This window comes from Stenella coeruleoalba (assembly GCF_951394435.1).
Source record: "Stenella coeruleoalba genome assembly, chromosome: 9".
NCBI classification, from domain to species: Eukaryota; Metazoa; Chordata; class Mammalia; order Artiodactyla; family Delphinidae; genus Stenella; species Stenella coeruleoalba.
In genome coordinates this window covers 66,908,796-66,928,708 of record NC_137155.1, presented here as the reverse complement: position 1 = coordinate 66,928,708, position 19,913 = coordinate 66,908,796, and positions in this window count along the sequence as shown.

The following is a 19,913-nucleotide window of genomic DNA, read 5'->3' as shown; positions in this document are numbered from 1 at the left end:
ATTGTATATTTAGAAAATAATAACAAATATCAAAATAGACCCCCAAATACATAGAAACCTGGTATATATAATAGAAACGGAACTAAACATCATGGGGAAATGTTAGATATTTAGTAAATGGCATAAGTAAATGGGATTTCCATATGGAAAACATTAGATCCTTATTGAAAACTATATTTTGAAATGAGATCCAGATATTTTGGAGACCTTAATGAACACACAAAAAAAACCCTACAAAGAATAAGAAGGCTTTGAAACCATCAGAAGAAATTATAGAAGACTATCCTTATGACCTTGACATAGAAAAGAATTTCTTAAACAGGGCACAAACAGCATAATCAATGAAGGAAATATGTTGATAAATTTGAGAATACCAAAATTTTAAAATTCCACATGAGAAGAGACCCCATAAACAAGTTTAAAAGGCATGTTAAAAACCGTAAGAACAGTTGGCAATATATATAACAGTTAAAAGATTTTCACTTAGAATATCAATGAACTACAAATCAGTAAGAAAAGGTCAAATCAATGGAGAAAGTATACGAAGCTGCAATTCACAGAAGAGGAAACCAAGTGGCCAATAAACTTCTAAAATGCTACACCCCCTTAGTAATGAGGGAAATGCAAAAAAAAAAAAAAAACAGTAAAGAAATACCTCTAACTGCCAAAATTAAAAGTCTGAGTATATTAAATGCTAAGGAAGTGGTAGCCAACAGGAGCTCTCATACTCCAGGGGTAGGAGTGTCAAATTGAACCACTATTTTGCATAGCAACACACCAGAGCTGAGGATGGGGGCTGGGGTCTGTTGCAGTGGATGGTTAGTTATAGCTACCTATACACCTCACAAACCCATGCTCTTGCCTTTACAAAACAAGTGTAACACGTTTCTTTCTGTGTACCCTACAAACCTAATACCATACTCACAGGGAGCTCAATAAATCTTGTAGGTGCAGGTAAGGAGCCCTTCAAAGAACGCCAGCTGAGTCATTATTCCGGTCTACGGGCTCCCTCTTCAGCATTTTAAAATTAAATTAGGTTCTCAGTGTCCATCTATTTCTGGACATTTCAGTCAGCAGCCCCAACAATGTACATAAAACAAGGTGGTTTTGTCAAATGTGATAGAAAAGGACAGACAACTGGCAATTTATTTGTAACTCCACAGAGAATTTTTCACACATGCAACACAAATGCCAGAGTCCACACCCACTTCAAAAGCTCCCATCATATTTTGGTTTCCAGTCCAGAACTGGTTTGGTTGGCTACAAATTTTTCCTTTTTTCTTTCTTTTTTTTTTTTTTTGCAGTCTGCCAGCCTCTCACTGCTGTGGCCTCTCCCGTTGCAGAGCACAGGCTCCAGACGCGCAGGCTCAGCAGCGTGGCTCACGGGCCCAGCCGCTCCGCGGCATGTGGGATCTTCCTGGACCAGGGCATGAACCCATGTCCCCTGCATTGGCAGGCGGACTCTCAACCACTGCAACAGCAGGGAAGCCCCCAATTTTTCTTTTTTTTTTAAGATAAATTTATTTACTTATTTTTGGCTGCATTGGGTCTTCGTTGCTGCACATGGGCTTTCTTTACTTGCGTCAAGCGGTGGCTTCTCTTGTTGCAGAGCATGGGCTCTAGGTGTGTGGGCTTCGGTAGTTGTGCACGCAGGTTCAGTAGTTGTGGCTCAGGGGCCCTAGAGCGCAGGCTCAGTAGTTGTGGCGCACGAGCTTAGCTGCTCTGCAGCATGTGGGATCTTCCCAGACCAGGGCTGGAACCCATGTCCCCTGCATTGGCAGGCAGGTTCTTAACCACTGTGCCACCAGGGAGGCCCTACAAATTTTTCTTTTGAAAATTTCACTCAATCCATTAATCAATCAGAATATGACTACCTGCTATGTGAAGAAGCAATTCTTCATTACCACTTTCAGAATGCAAAGGAGATAAACATATGATTTAACTAATAATGGAAAATGAATAACCACTCTCAAAATATTTTTTTGCATTTCACTTAGGCAAAGAAAAATAGTCTAAGAAAATAGAGCAATCTAGGAGAACAAGGCTGTTAATATTAGCCTTAGGACTTCAGCAGATTTAAACACTTTACTTCTGTATGTTTAACATTTATAAAATAATAAGCATGAAACCTAGGTGCTGTTGGGTTAAGGTACTCCTAAGAGGCTAAGAACTAAGGGACCTGAATTTCTTCTCTTTTTGAAAAAACACAAAAAAATGTATGAGAAGAAATCAGCCTTTATATACCTCTTACACAGAATTGGTTAATGTTGTTATTTTGTTAAAAATTAACAATAACACGTAATAATAAAAGAAACAAAACATAATAAAGTAGAATTCTTGCTTGTATGACCCTGCAACACTTCCTTTCCCACCCTAAGGTTACTCCTCTGCTATCATTAATCAGGTGAATATATCTCCAGTACTTTTTTTTTTAACAATTTAATAATATACATATCCATAAATAACAGTGTGTTACTTTCTGAAACTCGCTTTTGTATTCCCTATTGTGTTTTTGAACTCCATGTATGTTGTCCTATACGTTCACCTTAACTTTTATACAGCACGCCATTGTTTGAATGTATTACCCTTTATCCATTACTATTGGTGGATACTTGGTTTATATCCAATTTTTCACATTACAAACATTTTACCTGTAAAAAATACTGAAGTGAACATCTTTGTATGACTTCTGGTAAACAGAAGGAATAATTTCTCTGTTAAAGAGCTAAAGAGTTAAGCATGAGTTCTGGGTTATTAGCATTTTCAGCTTTATTGGCTATTGCCAAAAACACTAAGGGAGTGGGAAGGTAGGCCTTCTCATACAGTACTGTGAGCAGTGAAAGTTGGTGCTGTTGCCTTCATGACAAGGAATTGGCAAAGGTCACCAAAATCAAAAATGCATATAAGCTTTGGCTGCAGAATTCTATGTCTGAAAATATATCTTCACAACATACTTGCTTATGAGTACATACATGTATATTTAGGACATTATTAAACATAGCTTTTTTTGTAATAGTGAATAATTAGAATAAATTGGATGCTCTTTTCATAGCATTTTTACAAGAAATACTATAAACAATTTTGAAGTCTACAGTCCAAACCTCCCTATACACACACACACACTGAGCAGTTGGAAAAAACAAACAAACTAGGTTTTATGTCTGGTGCTAATTTCAACTGTCTTTTTAATTAGCTCAGGTCTTTAGCCCAATGTCTAGGATTTTAAATCACCCTCCCCTTACCTTCTCTTGCTGGTGATGATGTGTGGTATCTGTGGAACTTATTGTGTCCTCCCCGGGGGCTATGGGGAGGGAGTTTGTGTATGTGTAGTGACCTTTGGTACTACTAATCACCATAGGCATGTCTGTACTGTGTGTCCTGATGGCAGAATTCAAAGTATTGTCCCCCTTAATTTGATTGATCTTAATGATGATCATACATCAATGCTTCATGGTCCTGGAAAAACAGTAGAGGCCTCCTGTTCTCTACACTTCCCCCTCTGTCTCCTCTATCCTATACTGTATGTCATAGAAGCTTCTCCAGGTTAACTTGCCTCTATTCATGGCAGCTTCAAAGAAGCTCCACCATCTCTCAGTACAGCTACTCTCAGTCAGTGTTAGGGGACTATGGGAAAGTGTGGATCCCATACCTGGCCTGTAAGAACTGGGGACACCTCAGAACATCTCACAAAGTCTGGCCTTTCTCCTGCCTAAGTTGACGGCACTAATGAATTTAATTGATGTGGTCACCCCCCAGGTTATTTCTGGAGGCCCCGTCTGTGACAATCTTCTTCTAAACATAAATTGGGATAAAAACTCCAGGCATTTTTCTCAAGAGAAACGCCTCCGACACCCTAAGTCAAAGTGTGAAGAAAAGGGATTGGGAGTCACGTACTTTAAACCCCTTCTTCTGCTTTTCTCCCCATTCTCTTTGATGCAGCCTTTGGGTCCTGCTAGGGCTAGATTTTTCTCTTCATTTTCCTACTCTGCCTATTTCATGCCCTGGCCATCGCAGGCAAAAGGAATATCATCATACTATGCAAGACACCCTATAAATCTGAGTCCTTATAAGTTGATTCTTAATATAATAAATTTAGAATATTCTCTCTATATTAGTGCCTGGCTTTAAGCTTGGTGTTTTGTTGTCAAATTCTATTTTGGAAGTTAGAAGCTGAAAAGGTTCTCGTTGATTGCTTGCTGCAACACTTTGTTCCACCCCCCCCCCACCCCACACACCCCCGCAAATACACACACCACCATCAAGATGGGCAGAAAGGGGCTTCCCTGGGCTTCCCTGGTGGCACAGTGGTTGAGAGTCTGCCTGCCGTTGCAGGGGACACGGGTTCGTGCCCCGGTCCGGGAAGATCCCACATGCTGCGGAGCGGCTGGGACCATGAGCCCTGGCCGCTGAGCCTGCGTGTCTGGAGCCTGTGCTCCACAGCGGGAGAGGCTACAACAGTGAGAGGCCCGTGTACCGCAAAAAAAAGAAAAAAGTTGGGCAGAAGGATGCTTTAAGCTGACTGGAGAAGAGCATGTACGAACACAGGCAAACGAGAAAAGTATATTAACATGTGTCAACACATTACATTCACTCCCCATATACACATGTAACCGGATATTAAGTAGGAGTTTTTCTGCAATCCTAGGATTGCCTGCTAGGATCACAAACTGTGCACAGTGTCTCCAAATACCAAACTTTCCCAAGACAGACACCAATGAGTGGTGTCAGAAACCTCCCTCAGATATTACCGAGATAGCTGAGTAAGCTCCACTACTCCAACCACTTCACTAGCTCCCCTCCTCTACCATCCTGACACCTAGTCTATCGAAGGGGAAGAATAAGGAAGGGGGAGCAAAATAATTAATTGTTGGAGTTGGAAGAGTCATCAGGAGTGTAAGCTTTACGGGTAACTTGGAGCGTTCATCCCCTAAGCGAGGTCAGTCCGTTGTATCATTTCCCTCTTTCTGGCCCAGAGATAAAAGGCATTTCCATACAAATTCCTAGGGGCAGGAAGTACATGTTCCCCTGCCCCCATCCCAAACATGTCTTAAAGTGCTTTAACTGGGAAATGAGATGGGAGACTTCAACCAGAGAAGACAGTGGTCTATTTTTGTGTTTGCTTCTTGTTGTTTATTTGTTTTAATAATGGGAAATGATCAGCAAGTTTTGGAATCTACACAAGTTTTTGTTAAGGGGGTCAGTCACATAGTCTAGAAGATAGGTAATAATAGAAGAAAGATAAAAGTTTTCACATTCATGCTCTACTAAGTTTGGGCTACTTAACAGAATGGCTACATGTGCTTAAAAGTTAAAGACTAGAAGTATATATACCAATATATTAACAGATATTATTTCTTGCTGATAAAGTTAAGGGTGATTATTTTTAGTTTTATTTAATGCATTTGCAAATCTTTCATAAATTCCACAATAAATTTAAAAGTCAGAATAAAGCTCCACTCTTTCCAAATGAACAGATGAGTAGAATGTTATGAGTGTATCAGTCACTATTTCTAAGTTATATTACTTTCATACGAATTAGTCTTCTACTTAATTCTCAAGTTAAAGAACAATGGTAATCCCAATTGTCACTGTACATTTAGAAATTAGTATTTTCTGAACACCAAGGTAAAATGAAAAACCATACCCCTGATTAGAACCACAAGAAGAGAAATAAAAGAGTTACAACCCTTGCCCTCTACATCCTTGAGACCTGTATTTTAAGCTCGAAAATAATCCACCTGATGGGGGACCTGAGGCTCAACAGAGCTTCAACTAACTCTGGGCACAACTGCACTTTCCTATCTCCTCTCACTTTGTTCTCACTCCTACTGTCTTCAGAGCTTTATTTTGGGAACACCAGGTGCTGAATAAATGAATAAATGACTCATGCCATCCACATGGCAGCCAGCAGCCTCTAGTATCCCCTTCAGGAAGAAGGTTATTAATGCAATGTTGTCATGGAATTTGATCACTCCCTCAGATCTAAGTGCACTCTGTTTTCATAACCAAAAAGACCTTCCTTGATAGTCTTAACTATTGTAGACCAGAAAGTATTCAGTGAGGCCAAGTACAATTTTGATCATCTTAATTCCAAGGACACTAATTTCTTAATTATATTTAAAAAAAAACCCAGTGTTTCCAGATGGATTATTCTTTATCAAATATTTTAATTTAGCAACTTTACCACTTTTAGTGGATCTTATACCACCATGCAGGGGGAAAAGGTTGGAGAAGCAAACTAGATTAATGACTGAATTATTGTTTTATCTTAAGCTGAAAAATCCTTCAGGCAAAGCTATTGAAAGCACAGGGCCAAATTAACATGTAATTTACTCTTTTCTTCTTCATTGGATATTAAGGTCTCTTTCTCATAGTTATTCTATAATAGCCAGTTCTGGGTCATGCAAGGAAACAGCAGATTCCTTGTTCCTAATTCGACAGGACATAATTAAATGCTGGAAAGAAAATTCTCATAATTATTTTTAAAAGATATAAAGAAAGAAAACACAATTTTACTAGCAGTTTTATTGACTGGAAGAAATCTCTTCAATTAACCTCTTCTTCTATTGGCCACAACAATTTTCAGTTGGATTATTAGAAGAGTTTTTGCTTTGTATTAAAATTTTGAATCAAGAGGAGTCAGAAAGGAAAGTTTTCTTGGCACGGCCCCGTACTGACCCCAGCCCGGGGAGAGTGAGTTCGCAGAAGCCCGCTTACCCCCTCTTCCTCTCCCACTCTCCGAACATACACTTGAAGGTGGCAGGACTCTGACAGAATTGTGCTGATCTCTGATGTGGATGTCCAGCCTGCTGCATTTCATGCTGAGCCAAACCTCAAGCATGAGCTGCAGGTAACGAGTTTACTTCCTTAGGAGTTAAGGAAAGATACGTACATGGTCAGTTCATCAGAAGTAGTCTCCACAATGTCACAACTCAAAACCCCAGCCTGGAAAGCAGAGAGGCAGGGAAGCCTCTGAAACAGAAACCTCTCGTTGCCTCTTGGTCACTCAAAGTACCTGCTCTGAATTCTCCTGTCTCTGCTTTAAATGAGCATCAGAAAACCACAGTCCTGTTGAGGGAGAATGTCCCTGGTTCCTGTGAAACATCCCTCTCCCCTCGAGCCAGGTTTAATTGCAAAACTGAAGAAGTATTGTGACAGGACCCTCTGCATTTTTCTGATAAGGTACAGTTTTTCATTTCCCTCTGGCTTTATGATCCTCGAGGGTGGGGAAGCGCTGACAATGCAAGTCAATGACCAGAGGTGTTGACTCTCCAAGTGCTGATTTTTCTAAAGGAAGGCAGGCAGAGAAAACCTAGGAATTAAAATTGTGGTGAGGAAGAAAGCGTGGCCATGGCAACTGATTTGGATACTTGAGGAGGAAGAGAGGCTTCAAGATGAGTCAGTAATATCTCTATCTAAGTAAGTGCAAATTAAAGAGAAAGATAAAAATGCTTTGTCGCCATGACTACATTGCTGGGAAAGCCTTGGTGTTTACATCTATCCTAAAGTTGGAGTACTAGTATTGCTGCTGCCGCTCTGCTACTACTTCTACTACTATGAATAGCAAAAATAATAATGGTGGGTACCATTTATAGAGTGTTGATTTCTATAACCAATTTTTTTAAAATTAATTTTTATTGGAGTATAGTTGCCTTACAATGTTATGTTAGTTTCTGCTGTACAGCAAAGTTAATCAGTTATACATATATCCACTCTTTTTTAGAGTCTAGTCCCATATAGGTCATTACAGAGTACTGAGTCGAGTTCCCTGTGCTATACAGTAGGTCCTTTCTGGTTATCTATTTTATATATAAATATATTCCCAATCTCCCAATTTAACCCTCCCCACCCTTTCCTCCTTGGTAACCGTAAGTTTGTTTCCTACATCTGTGACTCTATTTCTGTTTTGTAAATAGGTTCATTTGTACCATTTTTTTAGATTCCACATATAAGCGATCTCATATGATATTTGTCTTTCTCTGTCTGACTTACTTCACTGTTATCATCTCAGTAGTTCTCACACATTGCTGATATAAGCACTCTCACCATCCCCATCTTCAAGAAAATGTGGCTTAGAAAGATTCAGTAACTTCCCAAAGGCCAATGAGCAAGTAAGTGGCAGAGGTAGCATCCAATGCCGTAACTAAGTCCAAGTCCTCTAGGCTATGCTGCCTCAGGCTCAGTGTCACCAGAATCATGTCGTACTTGGTCCTTCAGGCTTCTGAGAGGCAAAAGCCAACTAGCCAACCTCGTCTCTATTGAAAGCCTGCCACTATTGAACGAGCATCATGTTTCCCATAGTCCAACCACTCCCCTAAAGTGTGCCCTGCTTGTAACACTGCTTATGACAGCTATAATTAAACATTCAGTCAAGATTAGCAAACTTCATTTAAAACAAAGCCTTTTTGTCTTGCGACACTTTTATCACAAAGAACTCTCAGGCTTCTCTGAGATTTCTAACAACTCAACTGGTCCTCTGAAGGCTGTAGGAGGCTGACAGCAAAAATCTCTCCCTTCCAAGGTTTTAATAGCACTGAAATTACAACCCCGGCACAGTCTACTCCAGGACATAAAAAGCTGCTTCTCTCTCCAACAAAGTGCTCTCTTCAACAAAGTGATAAATAAAAGCAAAAACAAAAAATTCTGTCAAACCATGACAGAGTAAGCCAATTAAATTCTTTACTTTTTCAAGAGCGGAGTTTGGTAAATGGCACAATATTTATATGAAGTATTTTTCAAAGTTTAAAGTGCCAGATTATGTGTATCGTCTTAGGATTGTCTATTTCCAATTAAGACTAAGTAGCAAATATTTTGAGCACTCATGTGCAACACCCTACACTAGTTTCAGGGAGAAATACAACACATAAAATGTTGACTCTCCCTTCAAATATCTGTTCTAGTTTCGAACTCCCACAATTCAATAAGCTCCATAAAAAGTGGGTAAAATATTTGAAAAGACACTTCACGAAAGATTATACAAATAGGTAATAAGCACCTGAAAAGGTGCTGGACATTGTTAATCATCAGGGAAATGCAAATTACTAACACAACAAGATATGACTACACTTCTGTAAGGCCTTGTCTTACCTGGACAAGGCCAGGTAAGAATGTAGACCAACTGTATCTCTCCTGTATTTCTAGTGGGAATATAAAATGGTATAACTACTTTAGAAAAGGGAGGTCTGAGTTTTATTTAAAAAAAAAAGTAAACATATATATGCCCTATGATCCAGCAATTTCATTTCTAGGTATTTATCCAAGAGACATTAAAATATATGCCGACCAAGAAACATGCACAAGAATGTTCAGAGCAGCTTAGTCATAATAGCCTGGCACTGAAAACAGCCACAAATTCTTCCATAGGAGAATGGATAAACAAACTGGAATATTCATATCAGGAAATACTATTCAGCAATAAAAAAGAATGAAATACTGATAATGTAACATAAATAAATCTCAAAATGTGCTGAAAGAATCCTTATACAAAAGAATATGTACATTCCTGTTTATTGAAAAGTCTAGAACAGATAAAACTAATCTGTAGTAGAAACAAATCAGAACAGCAGTTTCCTCTGAAACAGTGGCAGAGGGGATTGACTGAAAAGGAGCATGGGAGAACTTTCTGGGTTGATGGTAGTGTTCTATATTTTAATAGGAGTTTGGGTTACAGAACTGTATATTTGTCAAAAAGCAGCAAGTGTACACTTATGTGTTTTTCACTGCATGTAGACTTTACCTTAAAAAGCTATTACATTTAAAAAATTCTAGTTAAAAGATACTTACGCTGAAATATTTAACAGGAGTTGAACTGATATCTTCAATTTACTTGAAGTGTACCAAGAAATAAAATGTACTAAGGATTAACAGAGGGAGAGATAAATGGATAGATATATGATAAAGCAAATGTACTAAAACAATGATAAAATAGTAAAAATCAATTTAATGGTGGAGATATATATATATATATGGTCACTGTAAAATTCTTTCAACTTCACCCCATATGTCTGAAAATACACGTAGTAAAATGTTGGAAAAAACATGCTTCATTCTTTCAGTCTTTACATGAAATGGTTAAAGAGAATGTGTGTAATGAGGAAGGAAAGAGAAAAAGTGGGCAGGAAACAACAGCCAGGTAGATATTATTTTCTATATATAGTTAATCTCCAGTCTCGTTCAACTGCTACACAGTCTTTGTCACACATTTAACAGATATTTATTGAGTTTCTACTATGTACCAGACTCTGTACTAGAAGAATTCAGACACATTGATTTGATTGATTGGGTTTTAAAAAGCTTAGAGTACAGTGGGCATCCAAAGCTTTGATATACATAAAACTTCTTAATAAGGCACTATCATTCTACAATTTTTTCTCAGTTTCTAAATTTGCAGTCTTTTTAATACTTGGGGAATGACCAAATTAACCAACAGCACTATGATGCTGAAAGCACTTACATTATAAAAAATATACATAATTATTCTGTAATTTATTATAAAGCAAATATGCAGGACATTTGCTTAATTATTATTTTAATAGAGTACTTTGCCCATTTAGGGAGTTAAATTTAAAATATCATGATAAAATCATAATAATTATGACATTTAGGTAACCTCACCTAAACCTATAACTTCAAATAAAATCAATGACTCCCAAATGTGTATTTTTGGCCAACAGCTTGTTTCTGAGTTTCAGAAACTTGAAACCAATGCCCTGCTAGATATTTCTACCTAAGTATCCCTCAAGTATTTCAAATTCAAAAGGTTCATATATGAACACAATATTTTCTCTCACAGAGCTGCTTTACCCTCAGTACGTTTTAGATTAGTTATTCATCCCAGTCCCAAGAGTTAACCTAATCCCCTGCTTCATATTTATTCACTAATATCAAATACTATTTATTCTAGGTTCTAAAAAACTTTAAAAGTTTGTTTTCTCATAATAAAAATAATGCTATCAAATAAAATTCGGAAAGTACAGGAAAACAGCAAGAAATATAATCGCTTGTGATTTTACTATGTAATAGGTAAAATGCTATGTAATATTTCTACTACTCCTTTTCTTTCCTAAATATAGAGTTTTATAGGAGGTTTCTTTTTTCACTTAGTAATATATAATATAAATGATTCAGTACACTGCTTTTAAAAACTTAATGTTATATCATAACCTGTTTTCAATTATGCCATTTCGTCCTTGTAAACTCTATTTTTATTATTTTTCGTTTTTTATTTTTTTTAACATCTTTACTGGAGTATAATTGCTTTACAATGCTGTGTTAGCTTCTGCTTTATAACAAAGTGAATCAGCTATACATATACATATATCCTTGTATCTCCTCCCTCTTGTGTCTCCCTCCCACCCTCCCTATCCCACCCCTCTAGGTGGTCACAAAGCACCGAGCTGATCTCCCTGTGCTATGCGGCTGCTTCCCATTAGCTATCTATTTTACATTTGGTAGTGTATATATGTCAGTGCTACTCCCTCATTTCATCACAGCTTACCCTTCTCCATCCCTGTGTCCTCAAGTCCATTCTCTATGCCTGCATCTTTATTCCTGTCCTGCCCCTAGGTTCATCAGAACCATTTTTCCTTTTCTTTTTTTTAGATTCCAGAACCATTTTTTCTTTTTTTTTTTTTTTAGATTCCATATATATTAAACTCTATTTTTAAATGCCTGCAAAATTCTTAATTACCTAATGTTCTAACTGTTACACTCTGTAATCTGGTTCACATAATTATTTTTTCTGCATTATTATAAAGGTTATTTTAACCAGTCTCCTCTAAAATCTATAATCTACATTGAGCTATAGTTAGCATTCAAATTCAAAAATGATTCACTTCCTTTCTTAAAAATCTATTGTGGGACCTCTGTATCCAGGATAGAAGGAAGGTACCTAATTAACTCTCCTGCTTGAAAAACACTCAACAAATTATGTAAAACACTCAACAAAATATGTAAAACACATTTAAAAACATTGGACATCATATAGCACAGAACAGTTATGCCTGAGATAGGAAAATCAAAGAGGTAATCCCTATGATTGCCCAACTTTATTGCTTGGGAAGAGTTTCCAGGCTGTGACCCAAGATAGGGAAACCCAAGCAAAATCTGGAGCTCTTACAGAATGGAGTAGATGGAGTTGAGAGTTCAGGGAGGTCAGTGTGACTGGAGTTTACAGAATAGAGTACTACAGAGAAGAGAGGTGCAAAGAGAGAACACTCTGGATATACGTAGAGGGACCCCCTTGAGTACTCATCAATGTTCTGATCAGCATACACATGGAAAGAAACTATCTGAGGCCAAGGAAAGAGTTGCCTGAAAAGATAACAGGGAAAAACGTCTTTGCAGCACAAACAGAGCTGGGAAAAATACAGTTCCCATGAGCCAGAATAGAATAACTGATAATTCTGAGTATCAGGTAAAGTAGAATTTTGTAGAAAATCCTACAAAATCTTACAAAAAAAGTAGGAAAGAAGAATTTTTGCCTCATAAGTGGGCAAAAGAAAAAAATGTTTGAGGAAACATTAATCTGGCCCTGCCCAACAAAGATTTAAATCAAGTTCCAAAAAGATTAAATGATTTCCATGTAATTTAACTATGACCCAGAACAAAGTTCAAGAACGTACTTTGTGAATGAAAATTCCTCGACAGTCAATAAAGTAAAATTACAATTTCTGTCATCTAATAAAAAATTACCAAACATACAAATAAACAGGAAAATATAACTTACACTGAAGAGAAAAATCAATAAATGAAAACCTGCATTATGCAGATGATAGAAATTTTAGGCAAGAACATTAAAACAGCTATTATGACTATATTCCATGTGTTCAGGACAGTAAAGGAAATAGTAAATATATTAAACAAAAATACAGATGATATGAAAAAGACTCAAACCTAATTTGTAGAGAGAAAAAGTACAACATCTGAGATGAAAATATACTGAATGGGATTAATAACAGATTAAAGACAACAAAAGAAAAGGTTAGTGAACTTAAAACTTAGCAATTGAAATTATTCAAAATAAAGCACAGAGAAAAATGAGTGATAAAAAATGAGCAGAGAATCTCTGAACTATGGAGTAACACCAAGCAGTCTAACATAGATGTAATGGGAGTCCCCAGAGGAAGTGGGGTGTGCATGCAGAAAAATATTGATAAAAATCATGGTAAAAATTTTTCCAAATTTGAGGAAAATGAAAACAAATACATTCAACAAGCTTAATGAACCCCAAGCATAAGAAATATAAAGAAAACAACATCAGGATATATAAGAACAAATTGTTTAAAACCAGTGAAAAATTTAAAAATCAAGAAGGCCAGGTTGGGGGAGGGAGAAGAAAACAAATTGTGTACAGAGAAATGAAGATGAAAGATTTCTTATCAGAAATAATACTAACCAGAAGAGCACTAACAACATCTCTAAATTAGAGAAAGAAAAAAAATCTACCAATCTAGAATTCTTTAGCTAGAGAAAATGTATTTCAGAAATTAAAATAAAATGAAAAATTTTTCTAGATATACAAATTTCATGTAAGTCACTACCAGCAAACCCTCACTTAAGAAAAAAAAGTTAAAGAAATGTTTCAAGCAGAAGGAAAATGATGCTGGCTGGAAATCTGGATCTACATAAAGAAATGAAGAGCACTAGAAATGGTAGATATGTGAGCAAATGTAAGATAATCACTTTTCTTTGAAATATAAATGACCCAAGAAGAGAAAATAATAAAGTATTAAGAGATTAAAACATAGTAGACATAATTTATGGCAACAATAATAAAAAGACCAGGAGGAAGGAAATGGAGTAAAATATTATAAAATTCTTACATTATATGTGAATGGAATAATGTTCAAAGTTAGTCAGAATTAGACTATGTTATTTTAAAGATGTATACAATAAACCCAAAGCAACAACTAAAAAAAAAAGAAAAGAAACAAGGTGATTTACCTTTTAAGAAAATAAAGGAGATTTAATGGAATCATAAATTATTCAATCCAAAAGAAGGAAGAAAATAATGAAAAGGAAACAAAAACATATGGCAAAACGAGAAAATAATAGCAAAATGGTAGATTTAAACCAAACCACATCAGAAGTCACATTAAATATGCATTATCTAAAACCCTAAATAAAAGTTAGAGATCATCAGATTGGATAATAAAACAAGATTCAACCATAGGCTATCTTCAAGAAATGTACTTAAAATATTAAGATATAATTTAAAATAAAATAATAGGAAAAGATATGTCAAGCTAACAGAAGTCAAAAGAAAGCTGGAATGATTAAAATATTATCAGACAATATGAATTTTACAGTAAAAAAATATAACCAGTGTAGAAAAAAGAAAGTTTATTATTTCATATGGATGAAGGAATCAATTCGTTAAGAGGACCCAAGAAACTTAAATATTTGCAACTGATAACAGAACTTCAAAAGGCATGAAGCATAAACCAACACAACTACAAAGAGGAATAGACATATCCATATTTATAGTCACACATTTCAAAATCCATCTCTCAATTAATTGACAGAACAAGTAGACAGTCAGTAAGAATAAAATAAGTAAACAGCACTATCAACCAACCTGAGCAAACTGACATTTACAGAAATCTTCACCATCCTATAGCAAAATGCAAATTCTTGGATGCACTCACAGAAAATGTACTAAGATAGACCATATTCTAGGGCATAAAACAAATCTTAATAAATTTAAAATTATTCAAACCAAGCAAAACATATTTTCAAACCGAAATGTAATCAGATCAAAAAACAACAGTAGAAAAATATCTGAAAAAAAAAATCCCCCAAATTTGAAAACCGAACAACACATTCAAAATAACTCTGGGATCAAGGGAGAAATTAAGAGAAATTTTAACAATTATTCAATTGAATTAAAATGAAAACACAACATAACAAAATTTGTGAAGAGAAGCTAAAACAATAGAGAGGAATTTATAGCATTAAATGTCTACACGAGTGAAAGAAGATCTTAAATTAGTAGCTTCAGCATCACCCTAAGAAACTAGAAAAAGAAAACCAAATTAACTAGATAGTAAGCAGAAGAAAGGAAATAATAAAGAGAAGAAATCACTATATTGAAAATAAATCAATAAAACTAAAAGCTAGTTCTCTGAAAAAAATCAATAAAATTTGTAAACTTTCAACCAGAATAATGAGGAAAAAGAGAATAAACACATTATCACAAATTAAAGAGATGACATCATTACAGATTCTACAGATGTTAAAAAGATAATAAGGAAATAGTATAAACATAAGTACACAAAAAATTCAGTAAGCTGCATGAAATGAACCAATTCCTTGAAAGACACAAACTGCCAAAACTTACACAAGAAGAATGAAATAATCTGAACAGCCCTAAATAGCAGGTAAATTGAACTTCCAGCTTAAAAATTCTCACTAGGAAAATCCAGGTCCAGATAGCCTCAGTTGTGATGGATACCAAATTTTCAGGAAGAAATAATACCAAATTTATACAAATAGAGAATTGAAGAAGAGGAAATATTTTCAAATTTATTCTAAGATAACAACATGACCCTGATATCAAAACTAGACAAAGATGTTACAAGAAAATTACAACCCCAAATCTCTCATAAACATAGATGCAAAATTTAACATTTTAGCAGATCAAATTCAAAATATATAAAAAGTCTACTACATCATGCTCAAGTTGGGTTCATCTTGAAAGTACAAGCCTGGTTTAACATTTGAGAATCAATGTATTTCACCACATCAACCAACTAAATAAAAAACCACAAAGGACTATCTCAATAGATGCAGAAAAAACATTTGACAAAATCTAATGTCTATTCTTCATAAGAACTCTCAGGCAACTTGAAAAAAAAAAAAAAAGGTAAATTCCTCAACCTGATGAAAAGCCTCTAATATAAAAATGAACTAAAAATCAATCAATACTTTAACATTAAACTAAAAAAATTTAAAACTTTGGAAAGAAACACAGCAAAAAATTTTCATGACATTGGTTTAGGCAAAGACTTCTTAGATAGAACACCAAGAGCATAACCCATAAAAGAAAATATTAAAAAATTATACTCAAAATTAAGAAATTCTGCTCTTTCATAGATGCTCAGAAAATAAAAAGTCACAAATTGGGAGAAAAGATTTGCAAATCACATTTCTGATACAGGACCTGTATCCAAAATATATAAAGAACTCTCTAAAATCAATAATAAGGAAAAGAAAAGCAAATGATCAAAAGATCTGAATGGAAACTTTACCAAAGATATGTCAATGGCAAATATGCAAAGGAAAAGATGTTCAACATCATTAGGCATTAGTGGAATGCAACTTAAAACCAAAATGATATACCACTACATATCCACTAAAATAGTTAAAATTTAAAAACCTGACTATACCAAGTGTTGGTGGAGATGTGAATCAACTAGAACTCTCACACACTGCTGGAGAAAATGTAAAAGGAAACACTTTAGAAAACAGATTGATAGTTTCTTAAAAACAAAGCACCTATCATACTGTCTATTTCATTCATAGGTATTTACTCAAGGCAAATTAAACCATATTTGCACACAAATACTTGTGCAAAAATGGTTATAGCAGCTTTATTTATAATAGCAACAAAACAAAACAACACAAATTCCCATCAGTAGGTAAATGGATAAACAAATTGTGGCATATTCATACAGTATTATGCAACATAGATGAATACCAAAATAATTATGCTGAGTGAAAGTCTAGACCTAAAATGTACATACTCTATCATTTCTTTTATATATACTTCTAGAAAATGCAAGCTAACCTACAGTGAGGAAACAGATTACAAAGTTACAAAGGGGCAGGAGGAGATTTTAGGGGTGATGAATATGTTCATTATTTTAATTGCATTGATGGTTTTATGAACATATAGATTCTTGAAAATTTTTTCAAATTTTACCGCTTAATGATGCATGGTTTTTTTATATAGGGGAGGGGAGGGGAGGGGAGGAGAAGGGGAGGAGAAGAGAGAATCGAATAGAACAGAACAGAATGAGGGAGGAAGGGAGAGAGGAATGAAGAGAACGGGAAAGAAACAATCCCTAGTGCTTCCCCAGAGCTCTCAGACTAATACCTAAAGTCTTTAAATCATATTGGTGTCCTTTCATGAAGTGGCTTGTCTCCCTCTACAGTCTCCTTTATCACAACTCTATCTCCCATCTATTTCCAATTTCTTTCACCACATACTCTACATTCTAGTTTACATTACCTCAAAGCTTGTTATCCCCAGTGGTCCCTGAAAGTCTTCTTTGTTTTTCAATGATCAGTGTCATCTGCCCTTTCCCTGAGATGCTACTCCCAAGCTGAGTTAGTTGCTCCTGCAGTGCTCCCAGATCAACAATTCATAGCTCTAACAAAACATTCTTCACTCTGTTTGGTCACTGTTGACTCACTTTTTGGTCTCCCTTTTGTTGAGAAAGCCCTGAAGAAAAAATTTTCTTGTGCACCCCATGTCTCTCAATATCTCATATAGTGCCTAGTACACAGTATGCACATAACATAATTTGTTGCATGAAGGAATAGACCTAATTATGTTAATGTATACTCCTTCCCAGTGGTGTCCTTTCAGTACCATAGCATATTACATAGCATAAAGTCATAAAGAGAGTCATAGCTATTTATCCCAACATTTATTTCTAGTATGGGGATAAAAGACAAAACATTAAAACAAATTCCAGATGTATGAGAACATTAAAAATGTTCACCACATCATAGCAAAACATCTCACCTCCAAGGTTTGTAACAGTCTACACAGCCTCGTTGAATGATCTGCCAAACAAATAGACATATAGGTAGCTTTTTAATAGGGATGTCCTGATTGACTTTTACCTATGTTTTCAACAAGCACAGCACTAACAATAAGACATAGTGGAGCAAGTTGCATGAGAAAGAGCTAACAAACTGCTTCTTTATTTTGAGTGCAGGGTACGTACTTGTGAACCCTTGAAACCTAAAATTTAGTCTGGCTCACAATTTTGCTGAGAGAAAGTGTATGACGATCAAGAAGTAAATGAATCTAGTTCTCAGAACAATCCCCAGTGGGAATTATAGAGGAGTGAGGGGAATTCTCTGGGATGAACAGATGTTTTTTCATCAGAATGTTTTTCTCTCTACTTTGACAGTGTTTATGAACTATTCGAAAAGTACGCATTTACTGTAAACAGGTATTTTGCTGCCCACTTATGCTTAGGAGCCACATGTCCTGGAATAGGCTGGAATGAACCCAGCTGTATTGTTTCTGCATGATCCCAAATGGAAGACCAATATGAAAGAAGTTCTGAAACGTCATTGGACTGGATGCTAAGTGTACTCCATTGTGAAATGAACCCTAGAGTCAGCCACTTAAGATATTGTTCTGTGTCATTTAGGTCAGACAGTAGATGGAGAAAAGAAAATGCAAGTGAAGACTTTTTTTAAGCCAAGCTTTTTAAATAAAGCTAAGAAAACTTGGGTGAGGATGTGTGAATTTCAGGCACTCTGGAAAGAGGTGCAAATTAAAATCTAGCTGGTAATTCCCTCCAGAACAGGTTGTTTCTTCCTCTTGAAAAACACAAAGAAGAAATCATGCACCAAGTAAAGCCAAATCCCTTTAAAGCTTCTGTTAGTAGTAGGTTCATTTATTTTTCCCCTGAGCAAGCATCATGGGATTCAAATAAAAGGCTTGAGGCATGTTCGGTAGATGATAATAAATGATGAAGAATCTATCTAGTAAAGTTGCAGTGGAAAATCAGAATGGTAAGGTTACTTTTACAAACATTTATTTAATAAGGACATGCATAGAAACATGGAGGCAAAAAAGAGGTAGACAGGAAACAAGATATACCTAGGGGCACCTTTCAACATCTATTTCAAACTGATGGCAACTGGAGAAAAAAACAACAGCAAATGAAATCCTCATCAGTCAATCATAAGAAACATGAAATGTAGCAACATGAAAATATCACTCATCTTCTCCATACACAGAGATAAGGGGAAGTCCCCTTCGTAGAGTGTTATTTCCAGTCACGGTGATAAATTTGGAATAACTGAAAAGAAAACAGCAACCGTTCCAGTCTGAAACACAGCCCAATACATCCACTTGTTACCTATTTCTAAATAGTTTCTTTAAAAAAGAAGTTGATAGTAATTCAACCATTTCATCTCTTCCAGACATGATTAAAATATATAAAGAATTTAAATTGCCCTGTTATGGAAGATGTGTACATGTTCAGTTATATCACATTAAGCAGTAATGGGGGGTGTGTGTGTATCAATTACCATTTCATTTTATTGTGGATCACCTTTGCTCCTGAATTTATGTGCCTCTTAAATTATAGGAGAAAACATCGCAGAAATGACTCATGACATCAGGCATATTCTTAAACAACCAAGCTTAGAGGGCAGGTAAAAGATTCTAAATGCTCAAAAGCTTTTCTGCAGTGTCAGTAGCAATTCCAGAAGCCTGTACTTTTTTTTTTTTTTGCAGTATGCGGGCCTCTCACTGCTGTGGCCTCTCCCGTTGCGGAGCACAGGCTCCGGACGCCCAGGCTCAGCGGCCATAGCTCACAGGCCCAGCCACTCCGCAGCATGTGGGATCTTCCCGGACCGGGCCACGAACCCGTGTCCCCTGCATCGGCAGGCGGACTCTCAACCACTGCGTCACCAGGTAAGCCCAAGCCTGTACTTTTTGAAATAGTTATTCTTCAACCCAAAAGGTCATGAAGTGCCAAATTCTGAAACAGCAGCATCTTAAAATATTTTTTTTTAAAAGAATAGTCTCCTCTTTAGTGGCACTATGCATAGAAACTAGTTTTTCTTTCACCCAACATAATGGGCTTGAGGCGGGCGAGGGACAGAAGACAGAAGAGTCTTCAATAGCTACCATGCTCGGGGCATGAGATCCAGCACTG